Raw genomic sequence first — 20,171 nt, 5'->3', positions numbered from 1 at the left:
CTGCTCCCGCAGATGAAGGCCGGCAGGTGTCCCATGAGCGGCCAACATAGAGGCAGCGGGGGACCGCATTTTACTCCGGGCATCTAGCCTGAGGGAAGGCAGGGGCCTTTCTGCAGAGAGTCAGTGTGTGCACCTCTGGGGGCTTCCCTCGGCCCCACACACTTTTCTAGGTTGGAAAGTCCTAGCTCTTGGTTACCTGGGCACAGCCAGCTACTTCCACCCGATGTGGGCAGCTGAGCAGGGTCAGACACCCAGACCCTCCTGCCTCCGGGGCTGGGACAGGCCCAGGGAACCAGTCCCGTGAAACAAAATGAAATAAAATGTGTGTTAACATATTCTGTTCCTCATAAGAACTTCCCCGAGGCCCAAACAGTCACACGGCAGGCACCCCTGCTGTGGGCCCAGGAGGGTCCAGACTCCTTCCAGAGCCCCGCGGGAGGGCCCTGCATTTGCGCTGGATTCCTTACAGGTGTGTTTAACTTTTTTGTTTGTTAACCGCGTTTCAGTCCGCTGTCCTACACACATCGTGGGCATGCCAGTGTGTTGGCAGATAACACAGGTATTAATAGTTTTCTCCCGGAGAAGAGTCATGGCTTGAAAACAAAATAATCCTAGGACCTGGGAGGCATTTGTGCCAAGAGGCCTTGCTGGGAGGGCGTGAGCTGCTTCCTCCACCCCTGTAGTGTCCCCGGGAGTCTGACCGCACTGAGGTCGTGCGCTCATGGCATTAACACCCCCCAGAAACCACGTGTGATGTTTTCCCTACTTGCATGTCATAATTTGGTCCCATATCTGGCTGTTTCCAGTGAACATCTTTAGAACAGATTCTTGCTTGATTTTCTGACTAGACCAGTATTCTAGTTGTGGAGTTACTTAAGTCAAAAGGCGTGAATGTTAGACTCTTGACTGTTTTGTCAAATGAACATGTGACTGTTGATGGCAGCTTGGCTGTTATGGGAACCGGGGTTCTGAGGTCCCCTTCCGTGTGTTGTGAGCACCGTTGCGGTGTGGTGGCCCACGCGAGCTGGTGGGCAGTTTTGTTTGCCTCCCCAGACCCCTGACCGTCCCCAGTGGAGCAGCGTCTTCAGCCCTGGCCTCAGCTCATGGAGCGCCCACCTCCCGTCACCTCAGCTGTGGGCCCGACATCTCGGGCCGTGGGTCTGCCCGTCCCCTGTGCCCACCGTGGTCGGGCTCTCCTAACTGTGCTAACAGGGCCTCCTGGCCTGAGGGGGTTCAGAGTTTTCTGTGCAGGTTGCCTGGCCTGGGCCCTCACTTACCCGACAGGTGCTTCTAGACCTTCCGAAAGTTGGCCCACTTGGCCCAGGCTGGCTGATTTCTTTCTCTGATTCAAGCAGGCTCAGGTGGGCAGCTCAATTAGAACCCGTTATTTTGAAGTAACCATTTTGCACGTGCCTGTTACGTGGCAGGCGAGGTGCCCGGACCTCACATCGTCACTTCTGACACCCCTGCATGCTGCGCATGTCCTTCTCCAAATGAGGACGCTGTGGCTTGGCCGGGTCAAGGGTTCTGTCCAGCACCTACCCAGCCGAGAGGTGACTGGGCCAGGTTCAAAGGCCCTCACACTGGAATCTTGACCTTTCCACCAGGTCACTTGATCAAAGTAATATATTCTCACTGTGGAAAGCTAGGGAAAATCAGAAAAGGTAGAGAAGAATTACCCTTTTCCCACCCCCAAAACAACCTCTATTTCATCGAATTTTTATGTATTTCTTAGTGTTTTTGCTATCCTCAGATTTAAATTTTGTTCATAGAGATGATCTTACCATGTTTGTACTTTGGTGTCCTTTTTTTCTTACTTGTCAAAACACAAATATTCCTTGTGTTACAAACATGTCTTTTGCGCGCCGTTAAAGGCCAGGTTATAATTTCATCAAATGGACGCAAGGTAGCTTAGCCCTTGTTCTGTTCTTGGATGTCTCGGTCATTTTGAGATGTTCGTTGTTCTGTAAATCATACACACTGGCTTGCACAGAGAGCTTTTCTGTGTTTTGGGGTCATTCTCTCTGCAAGGATTCTCTGAAGTTGTTCGTATTTTCCGGGTGTTGGTAGAGCACAAACATGTCCGTATTGGCTGTGTGACGGTGGTGGCGTCACCCCGTGGACGGGCATGCCGCTCCCACCAAGCTGCTGTGGGTCTCGGTCCTGCCTCTGCTGCTTCCTTGTGGAGGGACTTCCTTGGGCAAGTGGATGAGTTCTCTGAGCCTCAGTCTCTTGCTTGTGACCTGGGGATGCTGAGAGCACTACGTCGTCCGTGAAGGTGTGAAGAGATGCCTGTGATCCTGGCGAGAGTGTGTTCCTCTGCCCATCCAAGCGGGTGGGGGACCACTGGAGTTGCTGTGTGCCAGTCACGGTCGTGGAAAGGAGGAAGCGGAGATTCTGGGGTGCATCCAAAGGCACGGCGGGATAGGAGCAGGTCAGAGCCTCGGCAGGGCTGGGGTGGGGCCTGGGACAGGACCCCAGGGCGGCATGGTGGGGCTGCGGCTTCCCGTGTGCTTCTTGTCTCCGTCCGGAAGCTGTCCTGTGAACGAGGGGGGCCGCACCTCCGCGCGGGAAGACAGGGCGGGTTGCAGAGCCCAGCCTGCTCCCTGACAGTCTGTCTAGGGGCTGTTTCTGGTCCATTCTATCAGTACCAGTCGTGGTGACTAATGAGGCTGAGCTGATTCCGGTGTCCCCTACCATGCCTCTTCTACCTCCCTCAGCTGGTGACACCTTTTGTAGCTTCCTAGATACATCAGTGATGGGCTGTGCTTTCCTCGACTGCCAGCAAATGCAGATTAGGTGTTGGCTACGGTACGTGGGGGGTATTTTCAGTGCACATCCGCCGCATCACCATCCCGCGAGCCCCGCCGTGCGCTCCAGCCTCGATCTGTGTTGAGCAGGCAGTGTGCACACGCATGAGGGCAGGTCTAGGAAGCAGCAGACACATGAGACTGGTGTGGGGACACCCACCACCCTGCCTCAGGGAGCAGCACGCCCTCACATTTGGGGAGCAGGACACAGTGTCCAACCCGCACAAGTCACCACTATGCCCTTTTTACAAAGTAGGAAATATTCAGGGCTTTCTGTTACCTAAGGTTACATGGAGAATGTAGATTCTTGGACTGCGGATTTTGTCTGTTCATTCAGTAGATAGCTATCTACTGCCCTGCTCTGTACAGGCACTGTCCCAGGTGCTGGGGACCCACATGTGGCTTAAACTCCATCCCTGCCTTCAAGACTGTCCTGGTCTGATGCAGGTGGTAGACCCAGGCCCATTAACAGACCGTCCACATACAGCCTGGGTGTGTGCTAGGTGGGAGCTCGTGCGGGTGACCCGGAAGCAGAGGCAAGAGGCTGCCTGGGAACCCGACTCCTGCCCCACCTTGTTATGAAGGAGCGGGCTGTGCCCTTGGGGCCGAGGCACAGGACCACCTGCAGGCCCGTCCCATCTGACAGTTGATCCTCCCGTCTTACGGCACCTGCTGTGTTCAGCCAGCTCCATTCAGGAGTCTGGAGCTGAGGGGCCAGGAAACCAGGCTGTATTTGCCTTGAGGGTGGGCTGCATCCTGGGGACCGTCCTGCAAGGTGTCCTTTTGTCAAATTGTGTCACGCGGAGGCCTTGTGTGGTTTTGTTTCTGACCTGAGACTCGTGTGGGTTGGCTGCAGTAAGTCACCAAGGGCAGTCGTGTCTCAGACGCCTTGGGAGAGAAAGTGAAGAACCAGGTTCCAGCCAGCCATCCAGCAGGGCAGTCGGCAGCTGCAGGTGGCCACAGATGGCCCAGGCCTCCCTGAAGGCTGAGCCTGCCCACTGACCCCTGTCTGTTTCCCAGGTAACTTAGCCACGGCACGGTGCTGTGGATTTCTCCAGACCTCTGCTCCTGGGTGAGAGTGTTAGCCCGGGGGCCCACTGACGAGGTGGGCTTTGCTGCGCCGGTCTGATCAGATGGTTTTGGTAAGCCAGGGAGGCTGGTCAGCCCGGGCCGAGGACCTCTGCCCTGGAGCCCAGTGATGGCCAGTGGCCATTCTGCCTGAGATCCAGCTGGCCAGGCAGTGACCAAGGGGCCATCTCACCATCCCTTTGGCACCTTTGCCGAATACAAATATGTAAATACATAAAGAACAGAAAAATAGAAAAAAATTGTAAAGGATATAAAAGTAGTTATATTATTTTTGAAGAAAAAAGTGATTTAAAAAACCCATACACAAAGAAAAAGCCCGAGGCCACTCTTGATCCCCTCCTTGGGGATGACCCTGTGGGCTTAATGGGTCCCCTCCAGTCCTTTCCCTGGTGGCTGGCAGCCCTGACAGAGGGGGCTGGCTGGGTGTGCGGCGTGCTCCACGTGCTCTGTCCGCACGGCCGGCGAGGGAGGCACCCAGGTCTGCATCCACGGAGGGACCGAAACCTGCAGAGCGTCCGCTACACGCAGCTCGCAGGGCCGTCCCGTGTCCTGCAAGGGAAGCATGGGAACTTCTGTGAGACCGCCATCTCCCCTCTCCTCACCTCGCCCCCTCTGCCCCAGTCTGCTCCTTGGTCCCAAACATCCTAGTTTTAAAAACAATGTTTGGGAGTGCTGCTTAATTGTGATAATTTGCCCCAAAAGCATAACTGTATTTGTGGGGTGCTCTCTGCCATGCATCAGGAATGCTGTCGGGCCCCTTTCTGTATCACTTCTTTCTTCTCTGTAATCACCCACTGAAATCAGCATCATTATATATCTTACAGAAGAAACCAGCGAGTGAAAAGATGACAATTTGTTCCTGAAATTGCTATTTCCACATCTGATCTGCTCCCTGAGAAGAAGGGTCCTCACTCTGGCAGCTTCCGGTTCTTCCTTACGCCCCCTGTACTACTCCCCACACCCCAGCAAATAGCTACGGAGCCCCTTCCAGGTGCCTGTCTGGGCTATGCTCAGGGGGACTGCCCCTGCCTGCGCCGCTTGTGGTGCCCCTCACCTTCAGCTGCCTGCCACTTGCTTTCAGAGACACCTTCTTTTAGGAAGGGGATTCCTGCAGTGGGATTTGCCTGTGGGAGAGGAGAATGGGACATGGGGCCATGCCATGCATTTCTCGACTCTGAATCTGGGAATGAAGGTTCATGTCTCTGCAGCGTGGTGTGTGGTGAGCCGGCATCTCCTGGTGCCCTCCGGCTCCTCGGGCCAGGACAGGCCATCCAGCAGGAGACAAGAGACGCAGCGTCCACACTTGCACTGCCCCACCCCCACCGCTCCACAGGTGCTAAGAGGGCAGGTGTGGGTGCAGCTTTCAAGCTCTGAGAAGACACGAAAGAGAGAGTCTGAGATCTGCGGGGTGGCAGGTGCCAGGTTTCCAGTCCCTGGTGGGCAGAGAGTTCATGAGAGCTCCCTGCCCACCAGAAGTGGGCCGGGCACCCTGGCTTTGACAGACCCAAGCCACCGAGCCAAGAAGTGTCCCAACTCTCAGACTCAGACCCGCAATCCACACAACTCCCTTTGTGGAGAACCCCCTGGGATGGGCCTCTGCTGGCTTTGAACGTGCGTGTCTCATGTCGCGTTGTCCCCACAAGAGCCCCGAGAGTTTGGGAACGCCTTTGTTTTATAGAGCTAGAAAATCTGAGAGGTTGTGTCCCTCTCACTGGTGTGTGGGGGGCGGAGCGAGGAGTGATTCCAGCCTGACCCGACAAGGCTCCCGCTATCTGCACTCCCGCCTCAAAGGGAGAGACCCTGATCAGAAGCAGGCAGCCCACCCCCACCCCCCCAAATGTAAACCGGGCAAAGCCGTGCACTCAGTGTTTGGTCTGTTTCCTTTGCAAGGATAAAATGGTGCACAAATGAGCTTCAGAATTCAAGTGGTGCAGAAAGCTGTGTATGTAGTCCCCTTCCTGCCGCCGTCCTCCCCCAGAGCACCCCATCCCACTGCCCACACTCTGCAGGCATCCGCTGTGGTCTTGTCCTCAGTGGGAGCACGTGACAGCTTCCTGCCGCCCGTCTCTCTCACTTAGGGATGGGTGCTGGGTATCAGTCCCTCGCAGCACACGCGGAGCCCCCACATTGTCCCTAACCGCTGCGTAGGACGTGTTGTCCCCCATGGACTCTGTCTTCTCACCGACCCTCAGGAGGCTTCCGATCGTTTGCTGTTATAAACACTGTTGGAGCCAAGAAGGGTGCCAGTCCTCACGGGAGTGGGCGAGCTGCAGGGTGCTTATTTTAAATTCAGCAATCTGTTTACAAATACCTTCCGTTTTTGTGTCATGCTTAGAAAGACTTCCCTCCTCTAGATTACATAGATATTTTAAATTCTCGTACTTCTATGGGCTCATCCATTTTAACATTTAGGACTTTTATTTATGTGGAGTTTATTAAGGTGTGAGGAAAGAGGCGTGGGTCCACCCTTTTTCCAGAAAACTATTTAATTGTCTCCAAGTCATTTAATAATAACCTTTCTCCACTAATAAGCGACATCATTTTTCTCATCTGTTCAGGAGGATTTTTGAGCTCTCTTCCATCCGTCCGTCTTGTCTACCCATGAGCCAGTACCGCCCTCATTGCTATTATGGTTTAGAGTATATTTTAATATTTGCTTGGATATTTGCTTCAATGTCATTTTCTTCCCTTTCTTTCTCTCTTGTTTCTTTATTTAAAATTGTAGTAAAAACACATAAATTTGCCGTCTTGACCATACGGTCCAGTCATATTAACTGCTGTCATGTTGTCACGCAGCAGACCTCTACCTTTTCCGTCATGCAGAATCAGAACTCTGTGTCCATGGAGCAGCTTTCATATTTTTATTTATTTATTTAATTTTTTTATATTTTAGAAGATTTTATTAACTTATTTGTCAGAGAGAGTGAGAGAGCACAAGAAGGGGGAGGGGCAGCAGGAAAAGCAGGCTCACTGCTGAGCAGGGAGCCCTATGGGCTCCATCCCAGGACCCTGGATCACGACCTGAGCTGAAGGCAGATGCTTATCCAACTGAGCCACACGTGTGCCCCAGCTTTCATATTTTTATATAACTTAGAAGGAGCTCATTTTTAAAAAATTAAATTTCTAATGGTATCTAACTGCCTCTTCACCTGAGGTCATTTCCCCTCTTTTGTTTCTTTTATATAATTTTGCTTCCTCTTCTTTTTCTTGACTCAGCTGGTTAGTAGGTGATTTACTCTGTTCTTCAGTTCTCCTCCCTTCTCTCTAATTCTGTCCCCATCTTCATTTTGCTTTATGGGGGCAGACTGTGTTAGTTTGTCCTCACTGATTGAGCTGCATATTTAATCCATTTATTTAAAATTTTCTGTTATTTCTATAATCACTTAAGACACTGAATTTTCCTACAATTACTGCATTACCCATGTTCTGATATTTAGCATTTTCATGATTGATATCTTTTAGGAATTTTGCAAGTTTAGTTTGTTTCGTCTTTGTCCCAAGAGTTGTTTAAAACCTACATGTTTTCTTTCATTTCCTGAAATTGTTCTGGCTTTCTAATGTAATGGCACTGTAATCAGTTTAGTGATATTTTCACCTCTGGAATCTACTGAGGTTTCTTTGTGGTTTTTTGTGACCACTCCACAGACATTTAAAAGGAAGGCATATTCCTTATTTTAAGTATATTGAGTTGCAAAATATATCTGTTATCCTTCCTCATCAGTTGCGTTGCTTAGGTCTTCAGGACCCTCACTTACTTGACCCGCCACGGACTCCGAGAGGTGAGCTCCACCTGCTGCCGCAGGGCCTCTTCAGCCTGACGTTGGTGGCGCTGCGTCCTGTCGTATGCGCAGCGCGAGTGTGGGCGGTCCTTGGTGCACAGATGTCCTCCTTGTTCTCATTTTGCCGCACCCTCTGTCGCTTAAGTGCCGTCCTCTGTGTCCTTCCGTGTTTGTTGCCTCATCTGATACTGTCACCCTCGTCCCTGCTTGCTTCCTGTTCGGCTGGTATGCCCTTGCCTATCATTTTATCTTGAACATTTGAGATTTCCTTTCTTCCCCGTGTGGTTCTCTTAGAGGAAGCCTGAAGTTGAATTTAGTTTGCAATCCAACTTTAAAGTGTTTTTCATTACTAGGTGAGTGTAGGCCAATTCCATCCCTTGATATGGCGCGTATGTGGGTCTTTCCTCTGCTGTATATTCTGTTACGCGTTTTGTTTTTAGTCTTTTATCTTGACTTTTGTGGTCTGTGTTTTCTTGGTTTCGTTTTCTGTGATGATTTTATTTTTCTGCCGCTTTCTTCCTAAAATCTCCTACTTCTCTTCTCTGACCTCCCTACCCTCACCACCTTCTAAGGCCTTGCCTGCTGTGTTCTTCGGAGCCCTTATTCTCTGAAAGTTCATTATATGTACAGATTTTCTCCGTGTGTATCTCTGCACCCCTCCTGGGGTGTAAGCTCTGTGGAGGAAGGCTCTGTTCTTCACTGTATCTCAGCACCTACATCAGTCACCAGAACATTTAGTGCGTGCTGAGTAAATATTCGCCAAAGGCATGAGTACGGTAGTCTTCACAGTGTGTCTCTGGAGTGGGTAGTTTTACTCCTGTGCTTCAGGGGAGAGGACACGGAAAGCGTGTGCAAAGCCATTCAGCCTGTGAGTGGCAAGGCGAAGACTGGGACGAAGTCCCTGTGATCTTGAAATCCGTGTCTCTCCCATCACATCACACTTCCTAGGACCACGTAAGGAGCTAGTGGCTCACAGTTGGATCTCAGGCCTGGCTCTGCTGACTTCTAACCAGACGTTCCACGGCACCACAGCCCTGTAGAAGGAAACAGAAGGAAGTCGTTTCGTAATTGTGCCCAGACTTGCAGAAAAGTTGTAAATACAGTAGTGAGAATCCTTTTTCTGCACCATTTTAGAGTAAGTGGCCCAATCCACTGTCATCCCCCATTTCTTTAATGCATATTTCCCCCACACAGGGCGTTCTAGTGTGTAACACAGCATGCCATCAAAATCAGGAAATGGCCTTCCAATCTTCCAATGCGCCATCCAGTACTGAGAACCCACTCAAGTGTTGCCACTTGTCCTACCAAATGTCCTTTGTACTTAAAGGGTCTGCATCTGGTTTGGAATCCCTGGCTTCTCTGAGCTCTTTGAGGTCTTTAGTCTCCCTTCTTCTGGAATAATTCCTCAGTCTTCCTTTGACTTTGATTACCTTGGTGCTTTCAGATCTCTCCAACCAGCTCTTTCTAGGATGGCCCTCAGTTTGGGTTTGTGTGATGTGTCCTTGCAACAGGATTCAGTGTATGTGTCTTTGGCAGTAACGTCGCGGTGACGCCTGTCCTCCCATGTCTCAGGGCAGCTCGTGAGTCCCGTCGTCCTCTTGCCAGTGATGGTCATTGTGATTGTTTTTTGGAGGTGGTGTCTGCTGGCCTTTTCTATGAAGTCCCCACCACACCCCAGCCCACCCCACTCCCAGGATCTCAGCCTCTCATCCAAGGGAACCTGCCCCACAGATGCCCCTGATTCTTGCCTCCCCTCCAGCTCATGCTCCGGACCCCAGCCAGGCTGCCCTCTGTGAGGATGCCCTCTTCCCCCCACTTGGGCTCTGGTATCCTGCATAGGGTGGCTCTGTTGTGCAGATGCCCTCCACACCCATCCTGGTCCGTGGCTGCCCCCCTGCCACAGCCTCCCTGTGGTCTCAGAGCAACTTGTCCAGGAAGGTGGGGAAGGGGTCTGCTCAGCTGCCTGTGACATTGGGCCAGGCCTTGGCCTCTTGTGGTCCCTTTCCTGGCTGGTTAGTTGTGCTTGTTCTTCTAGGCCCAGGGAAGCTGGGAGCTCTTCTCCAGCACCCCTTCCTCTGTACCTGTCTCAGGCTCTCTGGGAACTCACAGGGGCGACGTCCACATTATGTTCATGTCCCTGCACCCCAGGCCTGTTCCTTACCTGACACCGAGTAGGCACAGAGCAAATGCTTGCTGAATGAGCCTTCAACAAATACTTGTTGAGTGAGTGAGGGAGAAGCAGTCCATCTCCTCGAGGAGTTCACAGGCCTGTTGGGGAGAAAGGCCATGTTCCTAGCAGACAGAAATACCCGACTTCGTGGGGGAAAGCCTCTCTGGTCATCTGTAAAGGCGACAGTAGCCTTCTGCCAGACCCCATGGGGAGAGCTCCTCTCCTCCTGCCCCCTGATCACAGGGAAATCAAGGCAATGAGCCTCATGGTTTGATCTGGTGCTAATTAATGCAGGTGTGAATCAAGCCCAGGTCTCTGGGTTTCTTAGTTCCAGGAGTTTCCAGGCAGAGCTCACGTCCGTGTTCCCATGGCCTCATGCTGCCCTCTTGGACCTGTTGATACTTATTTTCAGCATCCCAGGATGCTGGTGTCTGCCTGCACTCACTGGCTCATGGACCCCAAGGGCATTCACCAAGAGGTGAACAACTACAGGTGTAAGTCACCTTTGTCACCAGCAGATGGGACAGGCCCCAGACCCGCCTGATCTAGGTCAGAGGCCACGAGCATTGGTTATACCGGACTTGGCATCCAAAGCCCTTGCCATCTGCCTAGATGTTTTCCTCCAGGACCAGGACCCTGGCAGCAGGGATCTTTACAGTGCTGTTGTGAGGCAGCTCCTGGAGGGTGCAGGTGCTCACAGCTCTGCAGGGCTCACCCACTCACCCTCTGCCTCCCGCCCTGCACACACCTGCTGGCCCACAGCAGAGTGCCCGTCCTTGCAGAGATGGGGCTGGGAGCTGTTCGGTCACCAGCCAGGAAATCACAGAGCTGGCATTTGGATCCCTGTCTGTCTAGGGCCAGTGTGGGGCATGGTCCCTGTCATATTGCCCTAAGTGTTTGCTGCACCTTATATAAGACCGTGAATTTCAGGATCCATGGCACGCTAAACCCAGGAGGGGATCATTTTGGTCTTCCTCTCATCTACCATTGTTTCTTTACAAAATATAAAATTTTAACCCCTGGTGCTTCCACATTGTGGGATTCTTTCTCTGGATTCTGCAGCCTTTCCAAGCCCCCGATTGCAGGCCTTGCAGGACAAGATAGACATTCTTGCTGGAGCTGAGCACCATAGAACAGGGTGTCTGGGCGTGGACCAGCCAGGACTTACTGTACCAGTTGGTGAGGTCTGGCTGTCTTGGATGCCTCATCCAAGGACAGCACAGGAAAGGTCCTGGGGCACCAGCTGGGTGAACGGCTCCATGGACACACCTGGGCGCTAGGGGGCTCTGGCAGGGGAGCTCGTGCTGGAGAGGGAGGAGTCCACCAACCAAGTTTCTCCAGCCCTCCAGACTGCTGGGAGCCCTGGGAGCCAAAGGCCATTAACCAGGGCCCTGCTGAGAACCGGGCATTTGTTAGTCTGAACGCAGGCTGCGGCAGCCCGGGGCTCCGCCTGGTGAAGACCATCCAGGTCTCAGCTGGGCCGTGGCTGGCAGTGGCTGCCGCAGGCTCAGGGCCTAGCTGGCTGGAGGGCAGGCGGCAGGCGGCTTTGCTACATCCCAGCCCCATCCACCCGTCTATCATGAAGGCCTCTCCACCGGACAGCCTGCCTCCACCACTGCCTCCTGCCCCTCCCCCCTCTCCGGTCACTGTGTGCTTTGCTGCTGCCAAAGGAGATGCTAAGAGCAGTCGCCCTTTCCTTTCCATGTCCTGTTAGCCCCTGCATTTGGGGTGCAGACTCCTCCCCTCCCCAGCCCCTTGCCCCTTGGCTGTGTCAGGTCACGCAGTGTCTCACAGGCTGCCACCATCCGGTGGTGCTGTTGGAGCCCCAGGGAGGGAAGCGCCTTCGCCAGAGGCTCACCTGCACATGCCCACTGTGGCCCATCCAGCAGCCTCGCCTGCCTCTCCTTCTCCCCCGGTCCACAGGTTCTCCATTGCGCAGGTCCCCTTGTGGAGCTCTCCCCATACTGCCCAGCTTACGTCACATCACCCCTGCTCTGCTCTGGACAGCCTCCGGCCAGAGGCAGCAAGCGTGGGCCCGCATGTGTGCACGTGGGTGCTTCTGTGTCTGCTGGTTGTGCCATGTCTGTGCGTGGAAGCCCGTCAAGTAGACACAGGGTCTGCCTCTCTGACTTCCCACTTCGTTGGAGAAGATGCCCAACACCAGTGCCCATGTCCTCAGTCCCCGAGGATGAGGGTGTGCGCCCCTGTGTGTGGCTGATGAGGGCCTTCCACGTCCACGTTGTGTCAGAACCTTGGAAGGGCCCTGTTGGGGTGACATCGTCCCTGTTTTACAAATGACAGCCCTGGGGCAGCCAGCCCAGTGAGGTGACTTGCCCGAGGTCTCCTGGCCAGGAAATCAACCCCAGGCCTCCGAGTCCCTCTGTCATGCACCTGGGCTGCTCCCTGAGACCTCCCGCCTGGGCCTCAGGCCTGGCGATGGCTCAGGTGAGTACAGCGTGGCTTCTGCGGGAAGGGAGCAAGGACACCTGGCAAGATCTGACACGAGGTGGGTGCCCAGTTGCACTGAGAAGTGTAGCTGATGGCAGGACGCTGAGGCCATCCCCTTGCTCAGCCACGGGCAGGGAGACCAGCAGCGACCAGCTCCTCCTGGGTTGTGGCCCCAGCTCCCCCACCTAAACCTCCCTGTGGACCAAGGGCTTCAGTGCCAGCTGTGTGACCTTAGCAGCTGTCTGGATGTAAGACCCAGCGTTGGCTGTGAGGATCAACAGCCAGCCAGTGACAAAGCTATTTGTTACCCGCTTTTCTCCTGTGGCCCTGCAGGACATTTTTTAGGGAAATAAGGCCTGTCCTTAAGCTCAAACACAGGCCCCACGCACCCCATGCAGAGGGGCTGTGCCTGGACTGATGGGTCACTCAGGGTGGGGGTGGCGTCTGCCCTCCCACTGGCAGGTGACGATGTCCCCGGGGCCCCTGATGCTTGACTGCTGGCTGGGAAGCACAGGGCTTCCTGGCGGTCCCGGGCAAAGCAAGGTTGCAGCTGCCCCCGGTCTGCTTCTGTTTGCAGCCCGCCGCTGTGGGGGGAACACGGCCCACGGCCGAGCTCTGACAGGCCCCTCCCAGGCTCCTTGGTCGCATGTGTATTTTTAGCTTCAGCTTTCAAACCAAGGCTGCCGAGGAGACAGGGAGCCCCGTGTATGCATGGTGGTGGTGGTCGGGGTGTCCCTCCCTTCCCCGCGTTGACAAGTTTGCCCCCTCAGCCTTTTGCAAAGGTAGAAGCATCTTCTCCAGGCGTGGACGTCGAGGGCACATTCAGAACAGGTCTGCTGCCAGGCTGCCCAAGTGGGGAGCAGGTGCCTCGCCTGCTGTCCTTCCTGGCTCCTGCCACTGGCTCCACGCCACACGCAGAAGCTGAGTCCCACACTGGGCCTGGCGCACTACAGCCTGGCAGGCCGTGCTTGAGGGACCGAAGCCGCCGGGGCTTCACCTGCAGAGGAAGGGGAACCTCCCGCCCGGGGGGCCGCATTCTATTACTGTGGGAGGCGTTTCTCCCGGGGGCACCCAGTACACCCCTTCGCTGGAGGCCCGGCCTTGGGCAGCACCTCTTCTGCTCGTGCACGCGTCCCTTCCTCATCACGGGGAGGTGGGTTGGGGTGTGTCGGGTCGGTGCCAGGCACTGAGGCAGGCCCGGGACTCCGAGCTAAGGGGACATCGGAGCCTCGTCACTTGTTGGCTCCACCACTGTGTGTTAAGTTCACCTCTGGCGGCTTTTTCTCACAGAGATGAGCCATCGGACGTCTTGTCAGTAGTTCGGGAAGCGTCTGCTGAGACAGGGGAACAGGGCTTGGCCTCCGGGCTCCTGGACTCAAGTGGAGTATTGGGAGCTTCCTGGTCAGAGGAGGGGGCTTCCTTGCTTCTGGTACCTGCTGGGAGGTGGGGGAGGCCCCTTGGGCCATCTGTCCTTGCTGCGGGGGTGTCCCAGCCCGGATGAGACCAAGGCAGCCCGGCAAACTGGGCTGTGGAACAAGGGCAGGCCGAGTAGAAAGGGTCATCTTCACATGTCTGCATCTCAGTAGGGCCCTGAGGCATGGTGGGTGGTCTGGCACAGGGGGCTTGGGGGCAGACACTAGCCCTCCCTACAGCCTCTGGGGTGAGCATTTGGGGACCATCCAGAGGCACAGACTCCTCCCCTTTGGCAGGCGGAGAAGCTCACATTTGACTACTTGCCCCAAATCAAACACCATGAAGTAGGCTGGATCTGGGTCGTTTTCCCCGGAACGGCTCCACACAGCACTGCCGATCAGCTGGGGAGGAGAATGGGCTGTGCTCCCTCGAGGCGGGATAGCCACCACCTCTGTGCTGTCCTCCGGGCCCCTACAGCTGAATAGGAGGAGGGCCAGGTGGGCCAGGCAGCCTGACAGCCTCTTCCAGTTGCTGTCGCTCACAGGAGCTTGTGTCTGAGCTGTCCCCAGCCCAGCTGAGAGCCAGCAGCAGCAGGAAGGACCCAGGTCTGGGTGTAGAAGCTCTGGTTCCCAGATCTGAGTGACCTTGGGTCTGTCCTCCTGTTCTGAGGCTCATTCCCTGTCCCTTCAACGACAGTCTTGCTGGAGGCGTGCTGTACAGGGAGACACTTAGAGCCAAGAGCTCTTGTGGGATCACAGTGTGAACGGGCCTCAACATCCCCTCATCTCCTGCATGTCATGTCGGGGTCCTGTGCTGGTGGGACTGGAACCCAGTCTGCTTCCTCCTGGCCAGTCCTTCTTCCTAGGCCTCCATCAGACAGGGGCAGGCTATCGGCCTTGCCATGCTTTACCCTCAGTTTTTGTCCTCCCTGCGTTATTCCAAATGTGCTAAACAAACACAGAGCACATGCTTAAGGGAAAGTGTTTGAAATTAAGCTGTTTAATTTCTTAGGAAGGAAAAAATGTCTGGAAGCAAATGTGGGTCAGCTTAGGCTGCAGTACTAAGAGGTTTGGGGGGAAATAGCTCCTTCCCATTTGAGGACGTGAGAAGGAAACAGTCCTTAATGCGGCACTGGCCTCCGGGCTGCTTTGAAGCCAGACCTTGAACAGTCAAGCCAGCTTCAAAGACTCAGCCTGCTGACCTTTCTCAGGCAGCTCCTGACAACAGCCTTCTCCCCAAGGCCCTTTGCTGATGGTTTGTCCCTGGACTGTCGATCCAGTGCAACAGCTGGAAAAAAACAGCCACGTAACCTTTGCTCTCAGGGGTGGCAGTTACATCAGAGGACGAGCTCCTTAGCTTGCAACAAGTTCACCACATCTCCCTAGATGGTGGACGTGTGTCGCTCCAGCTGGGGCAGAGAAATGCAGGCATCTCCAGTCTTCCAAAATCACAGCCCATCAGGAGGAGCACAGCCTTGGGGGCCGAGTGCCTGCCATCTCCTCCCCGCTGAACCTTTTCCCTCTGTGAGTGTGGGTTGGTTGTTTTGCCTGCAGAACCCGGTCTCAGAATCTGCAGATGGACCATAGTCCCATCGCCGGTGAGGGTGGGGAAGACTGAAACGGCAGCATGTGCACGTGGCCTCTATGACATTGTGCTCCCACGTAGGGAGATGTGCTCAGACACGACAGTGGTCATTAGTTATCTTGTGTTGAGGACTCCTGAGAATCTAATGATAAACCCGTATGCCAACAAGCTTCTGCATTCCCTTTTCCAGACAGTTGACCACTTCCTACACGTGTCACCCTGGTTCGCCCAGGATTTGCTGGTCCTTGATAAAGAACTTGCTTCATGCAGGCGTGAGAGCAATGCGCCAGCATAACATGGTGGCCGCAGGCCGGACAGCTAGGTAGACGAGACCCCCTCACTCTGTCACATAAGGAGCACGGGGCTCAGAGCCGTAAAACTGCTTCTCTGAACGCCCTGGTTCCTAAGTGCCATAGGACTCGAGGCACATCCGCACCCCTCTGGTCTAGGATGGGTGCCCATGGAGACCAGCTCTCCTCTGTGTGAGGCTGGACAGCAAGTACAGAAGGGCAGCCATGCGAAGGTGCTGAAAGCCAGGCCCTGCCCACCGGCACGGCGCCTGCGCTGCCGTGAGCCGCGTGGTTCCCGGGACCTGCAGGCCGTTAGGTTTGTGCGTTGCGGCCTCGTCCGGAAGCAGCTTGGGGCTCTCCTGCCCTTCGTGCACTTGCTTCCTGAGCGCACACCATGAGCCCAGTTCCGGACCAGAAACGGGGGACAAGGGGGTGGGCCTGTAGTCACGCTGAAGGCAGTGTGGCCTGGTGTGATGGAGAGAGCTGGGTTTGGACCTCAGCCCTAGCACCAGGCCTGGCTTATCGGGTGGCCGTGAGCATGTCACCAGGATTGTCAAACCTCCCTGAGCTTGGGGCTGGGGACAGAGCAACACGCAGGAGAGGCTCAGAGCCTGGGTCTCCAGGGAGCTAACCGTCTCACGGGCAGGCATGAGCTCTTCCAGGTGGCCCTGGTGTGAGGAGACTGCAGCACTTCAGCAGGCGATGGGGAACCTCCAGGAGTCTGGGTACAGTTGGGGCATATACTTTGTAGCTGGAAGATGCAGGGGTCCCACGGGTGGCCCATATAACTGTGAAACAGGAAGTGAGGTCAGATCAAAGGATGGGGAATGTCAGCAGATCTCGGAAATCTGAGGATACGGGAGAGTTTACGTACAGTACGGAGCACAGAAGGAGCTTGGCCTCGATCAGAATTCATCAGGGGGAGGAAGGAGGGAGGGATGTGGTCAAGATAGGGGCAGATTCCATTCCAAGGAGAGCTCCGTAGGAAGAGGGGCAGTTCCTAGCACAAGCAGAGGTGGTTAAGTGCCATGCCTGACGGATAGAAGGTTCTCAATCCATATCCATGAGGGAATTACTGAAGGGCCCCGTGTAGGCAAGACCAGGCCAGGGGCCGGGCAAAGGCTGATGGCCCAGAGCAGGAGGAAGGCTCATCACCCAGCCATCGGTGAGTTTTGCCCTGGATTGTGTTTCCAGGTGGGCTGTGAACATATTTGTCTTCTTTTGCCAATTTTACTTTCCTTCCAACCTAAGCTGATGGTGGGAACACAGACAAGTCAGCACAGGCCTTGTTCTGGAGTCGAGCGGTCGGCCTGCACACAGCTGGTGTTGAGCAGGTGGGTGGACTCTGGTTCCATGGTGTAGGACAGAGGTCAGTCTGCATGCAGGGGCGCAAGACTTTCATGGGCCGTGGGAGTGGGTGGGCCCTCCGGTGGGCCCCCCCCTTGAGAACAGGCCGCACCATGGTGGAGGTCAGAGGCGGACGGGGGCTAGGAATGTGGCAGGTGGTCATGCCAGCAGGAGGAAGTAGAGGGCTACGGGCAGAGCCATCTCCGTCTCCACCCCCTGCAGAGACATTAAGTGACAAGCCAGCGCTTTCCGTAGTGATGCCCAGTCCTCTCCTCTCCCAGCCCGATCAGCAGGTGTTACTGTGTCCCAGGCCCATCCCAGCCGATGTTCTGGAGCTCCATGCACGGGTCCTCACCTCTGCCCTCCCTGAGAGACCACCCCCCTCCCACTCAGGGTGGCACTTACTCATCTGCGTGTTTCTATGATCTTCCTGAGGCCCCAATCCATCCGCTCTTTGGCTTCCCAGCCCCTCGTGGCACTTCGCATGAGGCTCCGGACACAGGCGGACTTGGTGCGTGATTTCTGAAGCAAAGTCCGGGCCCAGGGTCTGACACAGGATCTGGGGTCTCCTGGACCATCAGGGCAGTTATGATCGGAGCTCAGAGGTCACCATAGTATTTGACATGAACGAATGGCAGGGTGGGGGACAGGCAGGAAGAATTGCTCTGACTGGACCTTCTGTTCTAGACCCAGTATTCGGTATGGGACAGATTGGTTTAAATCTCTTGGGCCAAGTTTTGTTAAAAATCCATTGGAGATTTGAGAAGCCACAGTGAGAATGTTACATTCTGTGTTTTATCATGGGCTTGTGTCCCCCACGGCGTGCACATCTCACCTCTCGTGCGGACGCACCTCGGGGTCTCATTGAGCACAGAGGCATGTGTGGGAGAGTCAGAGCCCCCGTGTGCCCTACTCGGGAGTGACATTCAGCTCCCAGGGGCATGTTACCTTCCTCCGCCTCCAGGAACCCGGCGACAGTCTTATGAGGACCACAGTCTGTATTGTCGTTAACAGGTGGTTTTCATGAGCTTGTTCTCAACTCGAGGAAGATGTGAGTTTTTCTGTAGAAAACCAGACAAACTTGGTTAACATAGCCATGGACAGCCTGGGAGCGGCATTCATTCAGTTGTTCACGCCGCAGGCATGCGTTCGGTGCTGCTGTAGGTCCCAGGCACTGGGCTAAGTCCAGAGATGAAGGATGTGTCCTCAGCAGCTCAGGTGCACCTTGCTGGCTGCGTGGGGACAGAGCTGCCCTCAGTACCCACTCCCCAGGCACAAGGATGAGAGCTGCAGGCGCAACAGTCTCAGCTTGGTCATTCCCTCTTTCAGACGCCAGACCCGCCGTGTGGTCATTATAAGGAAGCATTAATTTCCCTGCTTTCTGAAGCGGTGGCATGTTATCACCCACACACCTTTTCCATTTCTGGAAGCATGAACTTTATTCTGCAGAAATTCAGCTTTGCTTAGTAAGCACTAGAGAGCCCTGCTGTCACTAAATGTCTCTGTGGGTCATTAGAACGATGAACAGTATTGATCGCTGCTTCTGAAAATGGAAGCAGGATGGGCCTGACGATTGAGAAAGGCACCGTGTGAGGACTGTCCCATGTGCCGAGAACCAGCACTCAGGAAAGCCATCCGGTTCCACCTGGGGGCATTTCCGTTCAAGTCAGGGTCACTTCCTGAACTTTGGGGCGGCAGGTGTTGGGGGATGGGGCAGGGGGAGATGGGGGAGTTCCAGCCCTAGAGAAGCTCACGTCCATGTCTTGCCCTTGGTATCCCTGTTGTGGTGTTGTGGATAGAGATTGCTCCCGGTGCCTTGTGTGGGGCTGAGCAGGGAGCATTTATAAAGGAAGCAGCATGTGAGTGAGGGCTACAATTCGGGGTAGACGTTCAGCAGAAACAGGGAAGAGTCCTAGGGAGACTAGGGCTGAGGATGAGCCCTACTGGCTCATACTCATACCCTATGAGGATGAGCTCCTACTCAGGATGAGCCCCCAGGTTGGGATCTCCCAGCTCAGTCCTGGATCTGCAGCCCTGCCTGGTGTCTGCAGCCCTCCTTCCACAGACCTGCTCCCCAAATTCCCAAATCCCTCAGGTGTCAAGGATGGGGTAGGAGGGACTTCCACACGGGAGTGAGGACGGATAGAGAGGGAAGGTATTACTGGATTTACTGGGTATGTACTGAGTCCCTCCTGCTTGTCCACACCGCCTCCTCTCATCCTTGATGCAGCCCAGGGACGCAGAGAACATCGTCCGTTTTACGTACAAGTTGCCTGTGTTTCCGCCAACAGCCTGCCTCCCAGCGGCTGACTCTGTGCGAGGCCCGTGCTGGCTGTGCCTGCTGGCGGGCAGGGTGGCCCGGTGGTCACCTCAGGAGCTGTGGGTTTTCTCTGCCACATGGACCACGTGTCGCATGGCTCCCGTCACAGGGGGGCCCCCGGGCTCCAGGGCCAAGCTCCTTCCCGGGGAAGAGGGTGCTCGTTCTCCAGCAGCTCTTGGGTGCCCTGCACCTGACGGGCTTCTCAGCGGCTGCCCCGGGAGGATGCAGGTGCCGGGCCAGCCGCGTGCCAGTCACGGGAAGAGTAGACGCAGGGATTCTGACCCCTCGCCCCCGAAGGGTTGCTACTCGCTGCGGCAGGCGTGGCGCTCAGAATCTACGTGCTTAGTGAGCACCTACACAGCCGCGTCGAGGAGCCAGGTCGGGAATGGCTGCTGTTCACTGTCTGGGGTCCCGGTCGGACCAGCAGCATGGGGACACCATTGTCACGTGGAACCTGAGGCTGCTGGTCCCAGAATCCGAATCTTTGGGCCCATGTTATTATGTATTCATCTTTGATCTGTGGGCCAGCTCCCGGTTACAGGGTAACCAGGTAGGCCTGATGGTCTTGCAGGCATGTTTGTGGAGGAGGCGAAGTCTCCCGCCTCTCTGAGACGTGAACAAATAATAGTTTAATGATTGACATGTCTACCTCGGGAGCCCCGGGCCAGCTGCAGAGGAGAGGATTAATCTCGCCGTGGCGGGAGCCAGGGAGCCATGCAGAGGCCGGGGCCCTGCCAGCCTGGCTTCAAGGGCGGTGGCCAGGCTGGCGTAATGTGCAGAGGGGAGGTGCGGGCCAGCGTGCTTCCTAGCACCGGCCTCGGGGCCCACTTGGCCCCCCCTTTGCTTAGCTCCTTCGAGAACTCACCACTGCCAGTGAGTCTCCTGAGAGATTCGACCAGAAGGGAGAAAGGATAGGAGTTC

The 20,171-nt window shown here is 55.2% G+C and overlaps 1 protein-coding gene across 10 annotated transcripts in view; it reads left to right on the top strand.

The window, feature by feature from the left end:
- TRAPPC9 (trafficking protein particle complex subunit 9) overlaps positions 1 to 20,171 on the top strand; it is a 593,937-nt gene that overhangs the window by 476,716 nt on the left and 97,050 nt on the right. The window lies entirely within an intron of this gene.

The sequence above is a fragment of the Ursus arctos genome, unplaced genomic scaffold (assembly GCF_023065955.2).
Source record: "Ursus arctos isolate Adak ecotype North America unplaced genomic scaffold, UrsArc2.0 scaffold_6, whole genome shotgun sequence".
In the NCBI taxonomy this organism is placed as follows: domain Eukaryota; kingdom Metazoa; phylum Chordata; class Mammalia; order Carnivora; family Ursidae; genus Ursus; species Ursus arctos.
The sequence above is the reverse complement of the archived record's forward strand: the minus strand, read 5'-3'. Positions and strand labels throughout refer to the sequence as shown.